This window comes from Harpia harpyja, chromosome 15, assembly GCF_026419915.1.
Source record: "Harpia harpyja isolate bHarHar1 chromosome 15, bHarHar1 primary haplotype, whole genome shotgun sequence".
NCBI lineage: Eukaryota > Metazoa > Chordata > Aves > Accipitriformes > Accipitridae > Harpia > Harpia harpyja.
The window spans coordinates 22,797,816-22,813,236 of NC_068954.1; the positions used below are offsets into that span (position 1 = coordinate 22,797,816).

Genomic DNA, 15,421 nt, shown 5'->3' on the forward strand with positions numbered 1-15,421 from the left:
ATAAGCAAAGGAAGATTACACTATCAAGTATGTAAAGCTCCTGACAATAGCTGGTGAAAAGAATGGGTAAGATGGATGGAGAACATTTTGGAAACCTGATGAGGCAGTAATTATCTGTGAGCTGTGCTGCAGAGGTACTACAGGTAGTAAGAAACTGCCCTCTTGGATAATAGGGCCAAGCCTTGCCAAACCTGAACTGTCTCTACATATGCCGGCAGTGCGGCAAGGGGAGGGCAACTGGGGGATGCAATCCACTTTTTTGGGTGGGAGGATGAAAGCAGGACACGAATTACTCATGTTCAGTCATAAATTAATTTCCCATAATACCAATTCTGGACTGTGATACTATCCTGTTTCAGCAGTGATATTAGAATTCAGAAGTGAGAAATTAAGTAAGAGAGAGATCAAAATATTGTTTTTCTTTGTACTGTGGTAGCTCCCAAAGGTCTTCTGGAACTTCTGATTACTCTTATTAATGTTTCTACAAACTTACTGGTGATGGCACTACAACCTTGGACTCACATTGCCGGAGTTATATGTGCAGCTTCCTCCACAAGGGCACTGTTGAGAGGGGTTTGGCTGCTTGTCCTTGCCCTGGGGTCCCAAGAGTGATTTACGTCGATGCTGACATGGGAGGAGCCAATCCTGAGCTGGGCTGATGGATCCTACACTCCCCCACCGCTAAGCTCTTGGAAGCATCTGTGTGAGCACGTAGTGAAGGGGAGCAAAGAACCAGTCCAGACTAAAACTCACTCTTGTAACCTGTATTAATTCCCAGTTGCACAGCCGCAAGTCCCATTGGGAAGCCACAAGAACCGAGTGGTGAAATGTTGGGGCTGCAGAGCTGCCCCTCAGCAATACTGCGTGAGGTTCCAGCTTCCAGCACTCCAAGATCTTCAGTGTTAGGTATCGTTACAGATTTATTGCAAAGTAAAGAGTTAATATTTTTTCAATAGCTACTCACTAAATTTCCAAAAGTTGTTTTTTCTCCTCATGTCATGTCTCCCAGATTTAAGTCCAAATAACAATGTTACTAATGCTGAAAGGAGAAGTGTTTTGTTCCTGTCCAGGATTGCAAAACTTAGGATTTCTGTTTTTACAGGGCCAGTAGCTAGAAATTTGTGTCACTCGCAGGAGTTTGATATGAGCTTTTCTTCATCTGAGAGTATGCACAGGTTCCACTGCCTTAGTATATTTTTTAACACAGATTTTGTGTTGATTTGTCTTTCAGATTGCTTCTCTTTTGGTTCTTCCTTTTTTCTCCTTGCGCCCTCTCCTTGCGCCCTCTCCTTCTTTTAAATGAGAAATGACAGATATGTTTTCAACCAGACTGTAAATAAGGACCCAGGCTACATCTATACTAGTAAATGAAACCATGCAGTGCACAGATCTTAATATTGTCCACAGATCCAGAGATATTGTTTTCCAATCCACAGATTTTATTATTTTCCATGTTGTTAAATTGTTAGCATCAGGGGTTTTTGTCACTGCTTTTTTTTGCCCAAACTATGTGTCTCAGGCAGTTCCTAGACACAGACAGGTGGTGGCTGAGGCTAAGGACAAGACCCACCAGCAGCTTCTTGGATGTAGCCACCCTATTTTGGAGGAGAGAGTTATCTGGACAGGCTGTGCATGTTGGCCTCACAGTGAGAGAATGCTTCTTGGTGAATTTTATTTACTGGTGTTGATGTGGCACAGACCTTTCGTGAACAGAACAGGCGATATTGGGGTAGATTGTTTATAGCCTGTGGCCCAGGACAGAATAGCAATGGGTCTGTCTGCAAGCCAGATTCAGAGGTTCTTCTGTGATACTAGAATAGTAATGCTGAGTATCCTAAATTCCTGGTGATGATCAGGATTGTCCCTTCTGTCTTATTTCCAACCTGTCCCAGTTCTGGTTCTCCATCACAGTGCTATTCACTTCCTCAGTTAGTCTCTGTCTCTCCTTCTCAGGCTCTCCCGGTTCACGCCTTGCTCAGGAAGTCTGAGTTTCCACCTCTGAACTTCCCATTGCAGTCCATACTGGTGTTCCCTGGAAACCAGAAGTAATTTGAACCCAGTTTCTTACTTTGGCTCTTCTTAGTAAGAGTATACTGGGGGTTTTTTGAGAAAGTTTTCTAAGTAGTGATCTGAGCCAACCAAAGCAAAGTAAGGCTTCAAAGGTTTGGATCCAGACAGTAAGTGAGATATATATATATATATTCTTGCCTTGGTGCTCACATTGCACTAGAAAGGCTGTTTGACAAGTGTATATCTGTGTAGAAAACTTAGTGCCTGGAAGAAAAAGTCACAACCTCTTGGTAATCATATACACACGTAATAATAATGGACATTGCTCATATGTGGGCATTCAAGTCTCTCAAGAAAACTCTTAAAATATAAACAAGATACACATATACCCTGAATTCTTTGTTTCTTCACTGTGGTCACACACGCGTCTGAGGTCTTCACGTTTACTCCAATAAAAAAGCAAATGAAGCTGACAGTGACCTATTCTGTTTGAGAGTAGAGGCTATATTATTCTAAAGGTCTTTTTCAATTGGTAACTTTGTTAATGCCATATTTTCTGTACTGATCTTTGGCCATTTTCTTGGCTCAACCACTTTTTGTGTGTTCTTAGCAGTTGTTCAAGTTCTTTCATCTTTCTTCCTAATACCTGATCACTTGCAGCGAACACCCCACAGTGCCATCTTGGCATCAGCCACATCAGCCACATCAGCCACATCGCCACAGCGATAGCGCCTCTGCTCAAACTGGTGGGAACTTGGCATTTGAAAAGGGCATGGATGCTGAATCACCCGTATCTTGCATTCTGATGAAAAATAGTTAGTGCCTTACAGCTTGCTCTCACATAGAAGAATTTGCCTCAAACGTTAGAATGACAGTAGTAATGCACTGGCAGCGTCCATGAGGATAGCCGGGGATGGACTAGCAGAACTGGGAAAGGGCAGGGTTAGATCCTGCTATTGCCCTGCCGAGACAGGGGTGTCCCGTGCCTCAGTGGTCACTGTTGTGTGTCCTCCAGAGATTCTCAATTCTGCCAGTTTGTTCCTCAGCTTCTGCCAAATGAACTTCATGAAAACAGAAATACACATTTTATAGCGGGGCTATATGTTTTTTAAAGAAAATGGCAAAATTTCATATAGACAGACAATTTGGAGGAACTGAGAAGGCAGTAATTTTTCCACTCGTAGATTTTTGCTGCAAGGGGGAAGATGATAACCATGTCATCTAGGCCAGTGACATCTGGGTTAGTTGAACTGTTTCTGTGTTATCATTGAGCAGCTTAGTGCCAATCTTTTTGACATGGAGGATACTGTAGCACACGTCCAAGATCACCTATGACCAATATTTTTCACCTGAGATACAAAACTGTAGAGTTAGGGCAAGAGACCTTTCCGTGCAGAAGGGATTTGCCTAGAGCATTTTAACTTTTTAGTGTATGAACTGTTTTCTCTTGATTGCAGTTTACAGAAACGTAGATTACCATTTACAGAAATTTTATTAGGTTATTATTTTGAATTAAGATACAAACAGGAAATAAGTTTTTCAAATTTCTGTTGAATGTAGAAAATCGTTCAACGAAATGTTAACATAAGAATATTTTTCTTGTTATCTCTAGTATTATTTCTCTGCTACCTGAGAATAGAAGGCAAAGGGCTTATTATTGTTATTCCAGTTAAGGTCCCATACACATTCTTCATGCCAGCACCTTATATTTTGAATATTGCAAGGTGAATGGAAATAATTAACTTTTAATCTGTCCTGTTGGATCTATGCCCAAAAGCCCAACCCATGTAAGGAAAATACCAAATGCAAATTTCTTTCAGTGATATCTTGACATCTGAGGAAGAAGGCATTTTCCTATTCTTATTTTAGTTTTGTCAATTAATACAAGTATCTTTCATCATCTGAATTTTGTGGAGACTTCTGGAGAAGTCTCAATGTTATTACAGCATGATTCTGGAAAAAAGAGAAAGGCAGAAGCAGCAAACATTATTAATTCGCGTGTTCACAATGTACTGAAAGTTGAAGTAAAAAAGGGAGGTAGCCTGTGAGCAAGAGAGGCTGAAGTTTTATTTTCAGTCATACGAGAGCTGCAGCTACTTTACCCCTTTGCACCCATTTGTTATATATGTACACAGTTGGACCAGAGGAAACCTCTGCAAGGAGATCTGGATGGGTATCAGTGGCACAGAAGAAAACATTCTCTTTAATTAAAATATGGCCCTATGCAAAGCAGGAGCCCCATGGAGAGCGAGAGTATAGTGAGGTTATAATTAGCATAGCTATACTCAGTTAAAGTGAACATCAAGCATAGAAAAATTATATATAACTGAGTGAACTCAGCCTCTTGAAAATCAGGTTGTTAAATCCACTTTAGTGTCTGGAAATCTGATGTTTAGCTGTAGTTCAGTTTCTCCCACCACTCCCACCAGTAGTCTATATTCTTTTGCCTAAAACATCTATTCTGACTGCTGTTCCTGAAAGAAAAAAGGGCCCTTTTATGATATTTGACAATCATGTTTGCAAACCTTAGTCCCAAAATGAGAAGAAATTCTCTTCCATGCCTACTAGTTCAGGCAGTGCTTCCCTTATAAAACAGAATCATAGAATCATTGAGGTTAGAAAAGACCTTTAAGATCCTCAAGTCCAACCGTAAACCTAGCACTGCCAAGTCCACCACTAAACCATGTCCCAAAGTGCCACATCTACACATCTCTTAAATACCTCCGGGGATGGTGACTCAACCACTTCCCTGGGCAGCCTGTTCCAGTGCCTGACAACCCTTTCAGTGAAGAAATGTTTCCTAATATCCAATCTAAATCTCCCCTGGTGCAACTTGAGGCTGTCTCCTCTCGTCCTATCACTTGTTACTTGGGAGAAGACAGTGACACCCACCTCGCTACAACCTCCTTTCAGGTAGTTGTAGAGAGCGATAAGATCTCCTCTGAGCCTCCTTTTCTCCAGGCTAAACAACCCCAGTTCCCTCAGCCGCTCCTCATAAGACTTGTGCTCCAGGCCCCTCACCAGCTTGGTTGCCCTTCTCTGGACACGCTCCAGCACCTCCATGTCTTTCCTGTAGTGAGGGGCCCAAAACTGAACACAGGACTCAGTAAGGTGCGGCCTCACCAGTGCCGAGTACAGGGGGGCAACCACCTCCCTGTTCCTGCTGGCCACACTGTTTCTGATACAGGCCAGGATGCGATTGGCCTTCTTGGCCACCTGGGCACACTGCTGGCTCATATTCAGCCGGCTGTCAGCCAGCACCCCCAGGTCTTTCTCTGCCAGGCAGCTTTCCAGCCACTCTTCCCCAAGCCTGTAGCGCTGCATGGGGTTGTTGTGACCCAAGTGCAGGACCCGGCACTTGGCCTTGTTGAATCTCATACAATTGGCCTCGGCCCATCGATCCAGCCTGTCCAGATCCCTCTGTAGAGCCTTCCTACCCTCAAGCAGATCAACACTCCTGACCAACTTACCGAAGGTGCCCTTGATTCCCTCATCCAGATCAATGATAAAGATATTGAACAGAACTGACCCCAGTATGTGGAAAGTCTGTGTGGAGAAACCCACAGCTTCATTTTAGGAGTAGTTCTCATCTTGGGTTTTCCACTTGCCTGTGCAATTGTCAGATGAACAAGCATCTCCAACAGGCTCTCCTTTCTTTCTTGCATTCTGTGCAACCTTTATCTGTTTGCTGGCTAACAACAGAGCATACTGTCCTGTTTGTGTGCAGTCCATAGGGAACATGTTGTCTCTTTTCCATAAAAATACATGATGAATTCCCTCTACACTATTCTTTTCTCATCTCTGCCTCTTGCTGCTGCTGTATGTTGGTGTCAGGCGCAAGCTCCAACTTGACCTAACTTCTGTGCCATCTTGGGCAGTGCTTGCTAGGAGATCCTAACTGCTGTTTGCATTGAATGGAGAAGTTTGGGTCATCAGGAGACCTCTTGCTTAAGTATGATGAGTTCATTGTGGTGGTCCAAGCAAAAGTTCCTTAATTCTGTCATTGCTCAATGATGCAGGAGCTTTAGCAGCCAATGCACTGCTTTCGGCCACCTCTTCCTCAGAGTAAAGCCTTGGGAACACTTTTTGCTTTCTTCAGTTTTGTACAGAGAAATAATGATTGTCTTGGATCTAAAGTTCAGTGCAATGCCATTTTATTCAGGGGTGTTGGCCACAGCTCCATTGTCCTTCAGTAAGGAAATGGCTTCTTCAGCTCTCTGCTGGAAACCTAAATCAGTGCTAAATGGGTAAGCAGTATGTTCACACTCAGGACAGTGCATAACAGGCAGGGAAATTAGTCAAGACAAGACCCAGTGCACAATCTAAAGGAAGCTGTTGATCGCCAAGAATAATTTCTTAGTAAAAATAGACCAAACCTGTGAGAATACCAGCTGGTCAGCATGCATTAACTCCCTACAGTATAAAAGAAAACTGGTGTCGGTTCTACATACCTGGTCATTGCATGTCCTTCCAGCCTGGAAGCTCTTCAGTACATCACTAAGCAGTTGCAATTTGCACTGGATGAAAATCCTGTCCTGAAACAAATCATGCCAGAATCACCCTTTGTAGCATTCAAACTACCCTGAATTGGAATTTTGCACAAACTCCCTACAGGCTGAAACAAATCAAGACGTTAGCATAAGCTTGTGGACTTAACACATCCACGCAAGAGATAGCACCATCATGTAAGTTTTCTCAATAACAGAACTATCAAAAGCCTTGGGTTTCAGACCATGCCCTTGCACATAGCAAGATATAACATACTTTATTCGGTGCACCAATGAGCCACAAGATAAATGCTGTGAGCTATTTTTCTTGGCTCATATATCTATTTTGAGATTTACTATTCGTATTTTGGACCGAAAGTGTACTTCTCAACATGTCTCTGCTCCCCTTGCACAAATGAATAATTGATTAATAACAGGTTTTCATGTCTATCCACAATGCTTATTTTCCTAGTAAGACCTCTTTTGTTGTCTCTTTCTAGTTCACCAATAGATGGTGTAGAAAGTGCCAATAATTCTTTAAAGATTCATTCAGATCATAGCTTTATTGTAGATTAATTCTGGCCTGGAATAATGTAATATGTAATATGACAGCAGCTTTTTAATTGGTAAATAAAATAAAAATACATTCAAGTGCCTTCACTAAACAAGGCATTTGACAAAAAGACTTCCTTTTACCTCAGCCATTCTTTGGTGCTCTAGCATTAAAGAAAATTTTTTGGAATATACTATTGTACACAGCTGTTTGGTAGGAGGAAGTGGGGGTGTCTTCAGTGAAACATAAGTTTTGCATGCAAAGACTACTATTTTTGTTGTGCATTAATATTCAGTTTTGTTAAAGTGAATCAAGAAGAAACAAGTGTTGTCATGAACAGATTCTTGACAGTTATCAATTCACTGACAGTGATTTCATGACTAAATGTCCTTGTTTAGTATATAGCCTGCACAATTAATGGCAATGTGTACCTCTCAGAGAATAAAATGAAACCCAATATGATGCAGGGGTTTATTTTTTTCCTTTCCGCTATTATATTGTTATGCTTTATTATTCCTGAATCTCTCTGTCATGAAATGTGAAATTAGATTTGTTTGGATTTATTTACTTGGCATTCTTAAGGTTTGTGACACAGGAACTACAAGTTGAATGTAAATGTTATTTATATTCATTTAGTACTTCAGTAATGTAGTCTTCAGTGTATAAAAGAAACAGGCTTACAGAACAGAGTTCAGACAGAGTGAATAATAAAATATGCTTTCTCTTTAGAGGTGAAATGAATAACCACCGTGTAGTTAGTAATTGTAACTGTTTTGCTCTTACCTGCTTCTCTCCTTTCTGTATTCCATCCAGGATTCTTTTTCTTAGGCAGTGATTTGCACACTTGATCACTGAATGGTGATCTTATAATGCCACTGGAATGTGGGCAATATGGAAATAGTCCTAGAAATATTATGGCTCAAGCATTTAAGCTAGCTTTTATAGTCTCTCTTCTTTCTCTTTTTTCTTCTCCCCCCCCCTTCTCCTTCTAGAATTACAAACCATTTGGTAAACATAGGCTTTAAAGTTCAATTAGAGAAGAAACATTGTTAGCTTCTTAATTTTTTGTCAAAGACTGAAAAGTGAGGGAACACTCAAACAGGAAAAGCAAGCTCTGCCATGGGTACTCCTCACTGTCCCATGGTTAAGGAGGAGGGAGGAGGAACCTCTCCAAACTTCCTCTACATCAGAACAGAGTTCAGTCGTGGTTACACAACCACGTTCAAACAGGTCCAAAAAAACCCCACCTGGTAAGGGCATACGGTGAGGTAAAGAGATATTTAATGTAGCGTGCTTCCTTTTTGTTGGAGCGAGGTTATGACATGTTCCAAGCATCAGAACAAGCCCTGAGCTGGTGCCATCCCTTTTCTTGACCTGCAGTCGTGGGTACACAAGGTTGACAAGGGAATAAGTGCTATGTGACAGTTAGAAGAGCTGAAGGGTTGACTTGAATTATTGATGGATAAGGTTCCCGTGCAGCTTATGCCAACTCTGTGAATGTCTCGCCTACGCAGACATCTTGTTCTGCTGTGTCCCTCATACCTGTTGCAGGAAACGAGGGGTTTGGGGGCAAGGGAAGAACTGGTGCAAGGGTAGCCTTCCTGTGAGCATAGGGGTCTGCAAAGGTTTCTTCTTTGTTCATTTGCAGTCGAAAGCCTTACAGATTGCTTGGTCTGAGGGCAGAGAAGACTTCTTACCAGGGACTGCAGTATCTGCTCCAAGCCTGTGGAGGTGGACTAATATCATTTGACTAGAGGAAGGTAATTTTGATTCATGGTATAGGCAAACGTATTTCAGTCTCTTCAGGGAAAGATAAGCCAGAGGATTTTCAAAACAAGAATGTGCTTTCTAACCTGAACCCCTTCTGTAGGCAATCTGAAAGTACTGCTGTGCCTGAGCATTTTTTAAAGTTTTTTGTTTTATTATTTATGATAACTTATAATGCAATAGCATTAATAAGCCATAATTAGCAATGAAGTCCCTTCTCATTGCACACAAGAATGACTGTGCTGTGAAGAGTTAAGTCTTTCTTCTGCTGCAAGTTGTTGGAGCTCTCCCCCTCCCCCTATTCTCCTTGAGCAGGACACCAAGAGTGATGTCTGCCTCCGTTGTAAATAATAATAGACCTGGTGGGAATTGGCTGAACCTGCATTTGCTTTCTCTTAAAAAAGGAAATAGCATTGTACTAAAGTCCTTTTCTCCTGGCTGCTTGGAAGAGAGGCCAGGTTGCTCGTGCTGGTGGTTGCTCGTGCTTCAATCTCTTCTGCTGCTTATAGCTTGAGTTTGCTGTTTGTTTTGCACATTTTGCCACTCTCCCAGAGCCTTGTTAAACATTTTATACCTTACTGATGAATAAGCAGTTGATGTCTGTGCTTTTCGCCCAGCCAGATATGACTCTAAATAAAATACCTTCTCTGAAAGAAAAGAAAACTGGGAACTAGAAAACAATTCAGTGTTTCAAGTAAGCAACAAACCGTGGTCACCTGCTTGAGGACAAATTTTAACCCCAGTCTTGAACCACAATTCATCTGTATTTTGACATGCTCCTGGCACAGAATGGGCAAGGAACATCAAATACAGCTTCTGAAAGAGCACTTTTCTGCTGGGGCACTTGTAAAGTTCTCCTGGCTGTGACCTGAGGATGCCAGACTCATAGCTCCTGATAGCTGGACTAGTCATTTCACAGAACTAAAACGGAATATTCCTTATGCTATTTTTTTTTCCTTTAATTCAGAACCACTGAATTACTATTTTTCAATGATATTTTTAAAACAGGGTTTTAAGTGCTTGTTTGTTTGTTTGTTTTATATACTAAAATTTTGCTTTTATGGCACATTTGAACTTCAGATAAATCAGTCTGGACTTTCGATATGCGTCTTGCAGTCAGGGTAAAATATGGATGTCAAGATGGAGGTGCAGGCTTAAAGACATAAAAATATCAGTAATTCCATGGATTATGAATCCAGAAGGTCTATTGCAATTGCCTTGCTTGATCTTTTATATAATGCAGTTCACAGGATTTCCTTTAAATAATACTTATTTGAAATGGACTCGATCTTTTAGGCAGAAAAAAAATCTGATTATGATTTTAAAAATACAGTCATTTTAGTAAGAACTTTCCCTTTATCATTGTGTTCCTAATGCACATCTAAGCCACATACTTGAGAGCAGTTTACTTTAGGGCCATTTCAATCCCCAGTAAAACTTTTTGATAATCATATTGCAAGAGCATAAATAAAACCTAGTGTCTTTATGGGACTTTATAGTAATTAAGCTGAAATTATTTCCTAATGTAGTGGTTCTGTAGTGTTCAATCAGATAGTCATTACTGTCTTTCTCTTTATATCTTTCTGTGTATTTGGATTTCCTGAGAATGGTTTTGTTTGGAGTAACAAACTTTTCACTTTTAAGAAAAACAGGGCAAATCACTTAGAGTTCCTGACAATACTTGCAGATCTTTCATACTGAAAAATGTGAAAGTATTAAATTTACCATACAGTACACAATTGTAGGCAGGAGAGACAGTGCTGACTTACTGGTTGTTGGATTCCCCCCCTGCCGCCCGCCCCTGTATGGAATTGATACTGTATCCAGGACTCCAGTGAAGAAGCACAAATAAAAATTCAGTGTTTTCCAAAGAAAATAGTCTTTAATTGTTTCTCTCAGTAAGGACTTCTTCTACCTTCACACTAATAAGCATTCTTCTGTGCTTCAACTAGCTAACCACTAACTTTCTCTCTTTAAAGAATTGGCTGTCCCAATTACCACTGAGAATTTTCGGTCTCTCATTAAAATCGGAGCAGTAGGCAATTTAATCAGGTGGTGATCAGTGTAACATTACAGAAAATGACCTTTAGAAAAGTGTGTCTTACAAATTTGGACACTCTGTTTTATCAAACATATTCTTAGTGTTTAGTTAGTTTACAGTTCTCTTTGGAAAAAAAAAAGTGACTTGTAGACAGCACTGGTATATGTTAAAAAGTACAAAAGATGTTTCTCTATATATTATTTGTCTTTAATTTGAAGTATCATCTCTTGCATGTCAAGCAAATATGAAATTTCACTCCCCCCCATTTGGACAAATTTAAATCAAACATGGAGCTGTCTGAGGACGTGGGCCATTGGCAACAGCATCATTCCTCAGATGAAAGCCACATTCTGGCTTTTCTTCCCCCCCTAGTCAGAGTATCATTTCCCGTTGCTTGCAAAGAAGAACCCTCTTGCAGACGAAGGTTTTACGTTGGGAGGTGTGACGCAGAGCGTCCCCGTGGGCTGGGGGAGCCGAGCGAAGGCATCCGGGGGAGCCGCAGAGAGCGGAGCGGGGTGCCGCAGCTGTCTGCCCGGCCTGCTGCCGGGCTCCGTCGGCTCTGCCGCACGGCTGGGGACACGGCGGCTCAAGCAGCTTCTCGAGAGCCCTTTTCCAGAAATCCCTGGAGACTTACGGCATCGCTCTTTCAAAAAGTGTGCTTAAACTACGGCCAACCCATAGAGTAGGAAAGGTGCTGGGCCAAAATGAGTTTTTTGCTGGCATAGCACACGTTTGGCATGGCATAATTGTAACAAAGCACGCTAAGCTGTTTGGTGTGCTTGCTGCCTGCGTTCGCTAGGAGTTGGTAAATTGTAACTACCCTGATACAAATGAGCCACTAGTTTTTAGTTTAGCAAATTTAGTTGTGTAGTACAACCAAGATCTAAAGCAACTGTCTTTGCCTTGTTGTATTTGGATCGCAAATCTGTCGGGTTTTTTTTTTTTTTTTTTCCTCCCTGTTCATGAGACTAGAAGTACCTGTAGTCCTTAAAAATTCTGGAATTTGCAGCCTGACCCTTAGACTCAAAACCCTAAATCAGCTCAGATGTGGGGCTTTTTATGGATAGTCCAGACCGGTTAAAGCTGTCTATTCATATGCCATTTGGAGGCTCTATATCTAGAGTCTGCATCACACAAGGTGAATAGCAAGTTGGATAGGTAGGATTTGACTTCTGAGAGTGTGCGTATATTGCCTCTTCTCCTCTAGCACTAATGTAAATTGGATGTATACCCTGGGGTATAAGATCCAGTGTATTTTGTATTTCTTTCTTAGACACTAGCATGCTGTGAGGATCTAAATATCTTTTTTCATATTGTATTACATTGAGTTATGTAGTGCAACATTATTTAGCACTGCCAGCCAGAGAGGAAGAGATGACATCCTCTTCTGTGCGTGCTGATCTCTGAATTCCTTTAACATCATCATCATTGTGTTTCTTCAGATAGGCCTCTCGCACATATCTGTATCAGAAATACAAAAGTATTTATGCCAAGGAGGCAGGACTATGAGTACATTGTAAGAAAGGTAACTTAAAGGTGTTACTGTTATAGCAGTTCTGCTTCAATTTTGATGATGAAATCTGAACAAATTCCTTGCAGGAAAAGAATACCAGTTTCATGAGATCAGAATTAATGAAGATGCACCGATTTCTTCCCTCTGTGGATTAAAGAAATTAACAAAAACCACTATGCCAAAATTTAACATCCCAGTTCTACCTTTTTGTATTTCCTGAGTGCACATCCAAGAAGAAAATGTGACAGTGAAGCTGTATTTAATACTCTTTCTTTCACAGTTATTGAATAACAAAAATTTTCAGCAAAATGAACCTCGGGAGAGAGGCCAAACTCGAGAGCAACTAAGTGGAAATTAAAAACCAAAAGAGAACATTCAATGGCTATTTACCTAAAGAGAAGTGGATTCCCTGTACTGTCTTGTGGATTGAAAATCCCTTTTACAAAATACGAAACCAGAACATTAAAATACTAGCCACTGATACTCAAACAATACTGTAATTTCTTGAATATTTTAGGATTCTGCTTTGAGCTGTTGTCTCTAAGCAACACATCAGGCAGTGTTGCACTGTTTCATATGACTATAAAATATATACTTTTTTTTCACGTAAATAGTGAAGTTGCTAAAACCTTTGAAGACACCTATGTTAAACAGTGGATTAGTTGGTAAAAGCCAGAAGATTGATATCTGATTGTTTTGACTCCTCGCTATTGAGACTCAACTGGGAACACTGCTCATCAAAAACTCACATTGACATGGGAAAAAAAGGTAAGATTAAGAAACAGTATGCTTTTAGTATCTTATAGCACCTAAAATTACCAATAACTTTTTTTAAAAAAGATACTGTGTTCAGTAGAACATGGTTTTAAGGACGTACCTTTATCCTTGTTCAGAGATGTGAATTACTGAGTGCATAACAAGAGATGAATAGAAGAAAGGTCTGGAGGGAATTTTACAGATGTCCTAGTCATGAGAAACTTTGCAAAAAGCTTGTGAAACTGCCCACAGATTTGAAGCTGTGAGAAATCTGAAATGCCATGGATGACTATGATGCTACTTAAAATTGCTGAGGTTAATGGACTGCACGGTAGGTATTATGAATGTCACTTAACAGCACTGCTTTTACAGAACAGAGTTTTCCTCTTCTAATAATGTTAATTATGAAGCATACGTATTCTGAGACAACATAATGGATGCTATTGTTCTGTTTGTGAAAACACTTGATGTTTATCAGTGCTGGTGAGGGACAGCATACTGCATAATTCTGCTGTACTTAATTTTATATTGTACATAATACGACACTACTTCAGATACACTTCTTACATGCCAGCAGAACATCACAGTTTTCTTCTTCACATTAGAACATACAGTAAAAAACTGTTCCCACTTTTATAATAGCCAAGAATGCAAAGTGCACCTCATCCAATACCTTCATTATTTTAGAAAACGAGTGAAGGCTTTCTTCAGCCTTGTGAGTATTCTTTCTGAATATCAGAAAATCAGTCTGATCTTCAGTGTCTGAAAGTTTCTAATTACTGGGGGTTTTTTCCCCAACAGGTCACCTGTCTTTTATCCCCGGCAGAACTAATTTGGACTAAATCAAGACATAAGCAACCTTGCCAAGTGTCATGCAACTAGTGGCAGGGGCATAAAAGCTGGTAGATGGCGACAGCTACGGAGAGTAGGGTTCTATGTTTGAAGCAGTCTTAACTCCTACCTCTTCCTTTCTTTTTCCTCTGGGAAATGTAGATGAGAGCCTTTCACTTTTGTCCTGGATATGCAAATATGTATGTCTTAATAAAGACCACTGAAAATTTGTATTTGTCGGCTTTGGTGTTTTGTTCTTGTTGTCATGAGCAAATGAAACCAGCAAAGACCTCTTGCACTGACATATGTCACAAAGCACTTTCTACAGAATGATAAGGTTTCATCAAATATTTGTTGCCTCTATGCAGAGAGATATTACTCTAAGATTTGAATTATTCCTGGAATTTTACTGGTACCCCCTCACCCCCATACGACTGATGCAGACTGTGTGGGATGTTCCCCCACCCTCACCCCCTAACCCACTTTCACCTGACTGAAATGTTTGGGATTGAGAAAGAGATTTTTCATTTACTATAATGACAGCAAAGTTTAGAATATAATAGAGATTGACTACACCTCACTATTTGAGGAGCTGAAGATCCCTTTTTCTGTAATGTGTAAATCCTACAGATTCTAGCAGGTTCAAAGCTTAAGTAAAGTACATATTCTAAAAGTTTTGTGATTTGAACTGCTTTTAGCTCTTTCTGAAATATTGTGAATAAAACATTCCCTGCCTCTACCTTACAAGCAAGGAAGCATTGATTTGGAGACAAGTACTTGAAGATGTGCTCTACTGTTCATCACTCTGAAGTACTAAATTACAGAAATTCCTATAATGTTCTACTCCCTCATGCCCATTCCTAACAAACTGTCTTATAGAAGGCTTAAATTAATAATATTACAACAATAAAATTCACAGCTATTATTCAGCTCCTTATTCGGTTGCTGTCTGCCCTGTGAGTACTTCCAGACTGGATAAAGGATAAAATTCTCTCCTTACAGTGGTGTGACAAAATTGGCACTCTAATTACATATGTTAACAGGTTGGTTTAAAGACATACCTCACAAAAATGGTGGATATAGAAAAAGTGAAAATAATAGTTCAGGAAAAAACATGGAAGCTGTTGATGTTAAGTATGCCTAAAGCACTGCAGTTGAGGAAGAACACCATTGGGTGCTCCATATGCTTGTTCTCAGTGAATGTGTGGTTTTGGCTTCCTTTGAATGATCTGTCTGCAAAGGAAAAAGCAACCAAAATGCAAGTTTTGTTTCCTGAACTGAGAAATTTCTCTGAGCGTTTTACACACACACCTTTTGAAAATGTCTTTTTAATCCACAGTTCTAATTTGTCTTGGACTCAGTCTTCTGTGACGCATCTTTGAAGTTGTTTTGAGTTAGAAATATATATATATATATATGTGTATATATATATTTTTTTTTAGCTTAGTACTGGCTGAAAATTG

At 40.3% G+C, this 15,421-nt stretch overlaps 1 protein-coding gene and 1 long non-coding RNA gene across 4 annotated transcripts in view; both read left to right on the forward strand.

Moving 5' to 3' along the window:
* DLGAP2 (DLG associated protein 2) overlaps positions 1 to 15,421 on the forward strand; it is a 491,075-nt gene that overhangs the window by 102,954 nt on the left and 372,700 nt on the right. The window lies entirely within an intron of this gene.
* LOC128151899 (uncharacterized) lies at positions 12,834 to 14,191 on the forward strand. Its single transcript, XR_008238488.1, has 2 exons — positions 12,834 to 13,139; positions 13,265 to 14,191. It is a non-coding gene; the product is annotated as an uncharacterized LOC128151899 (long non-coding RNA).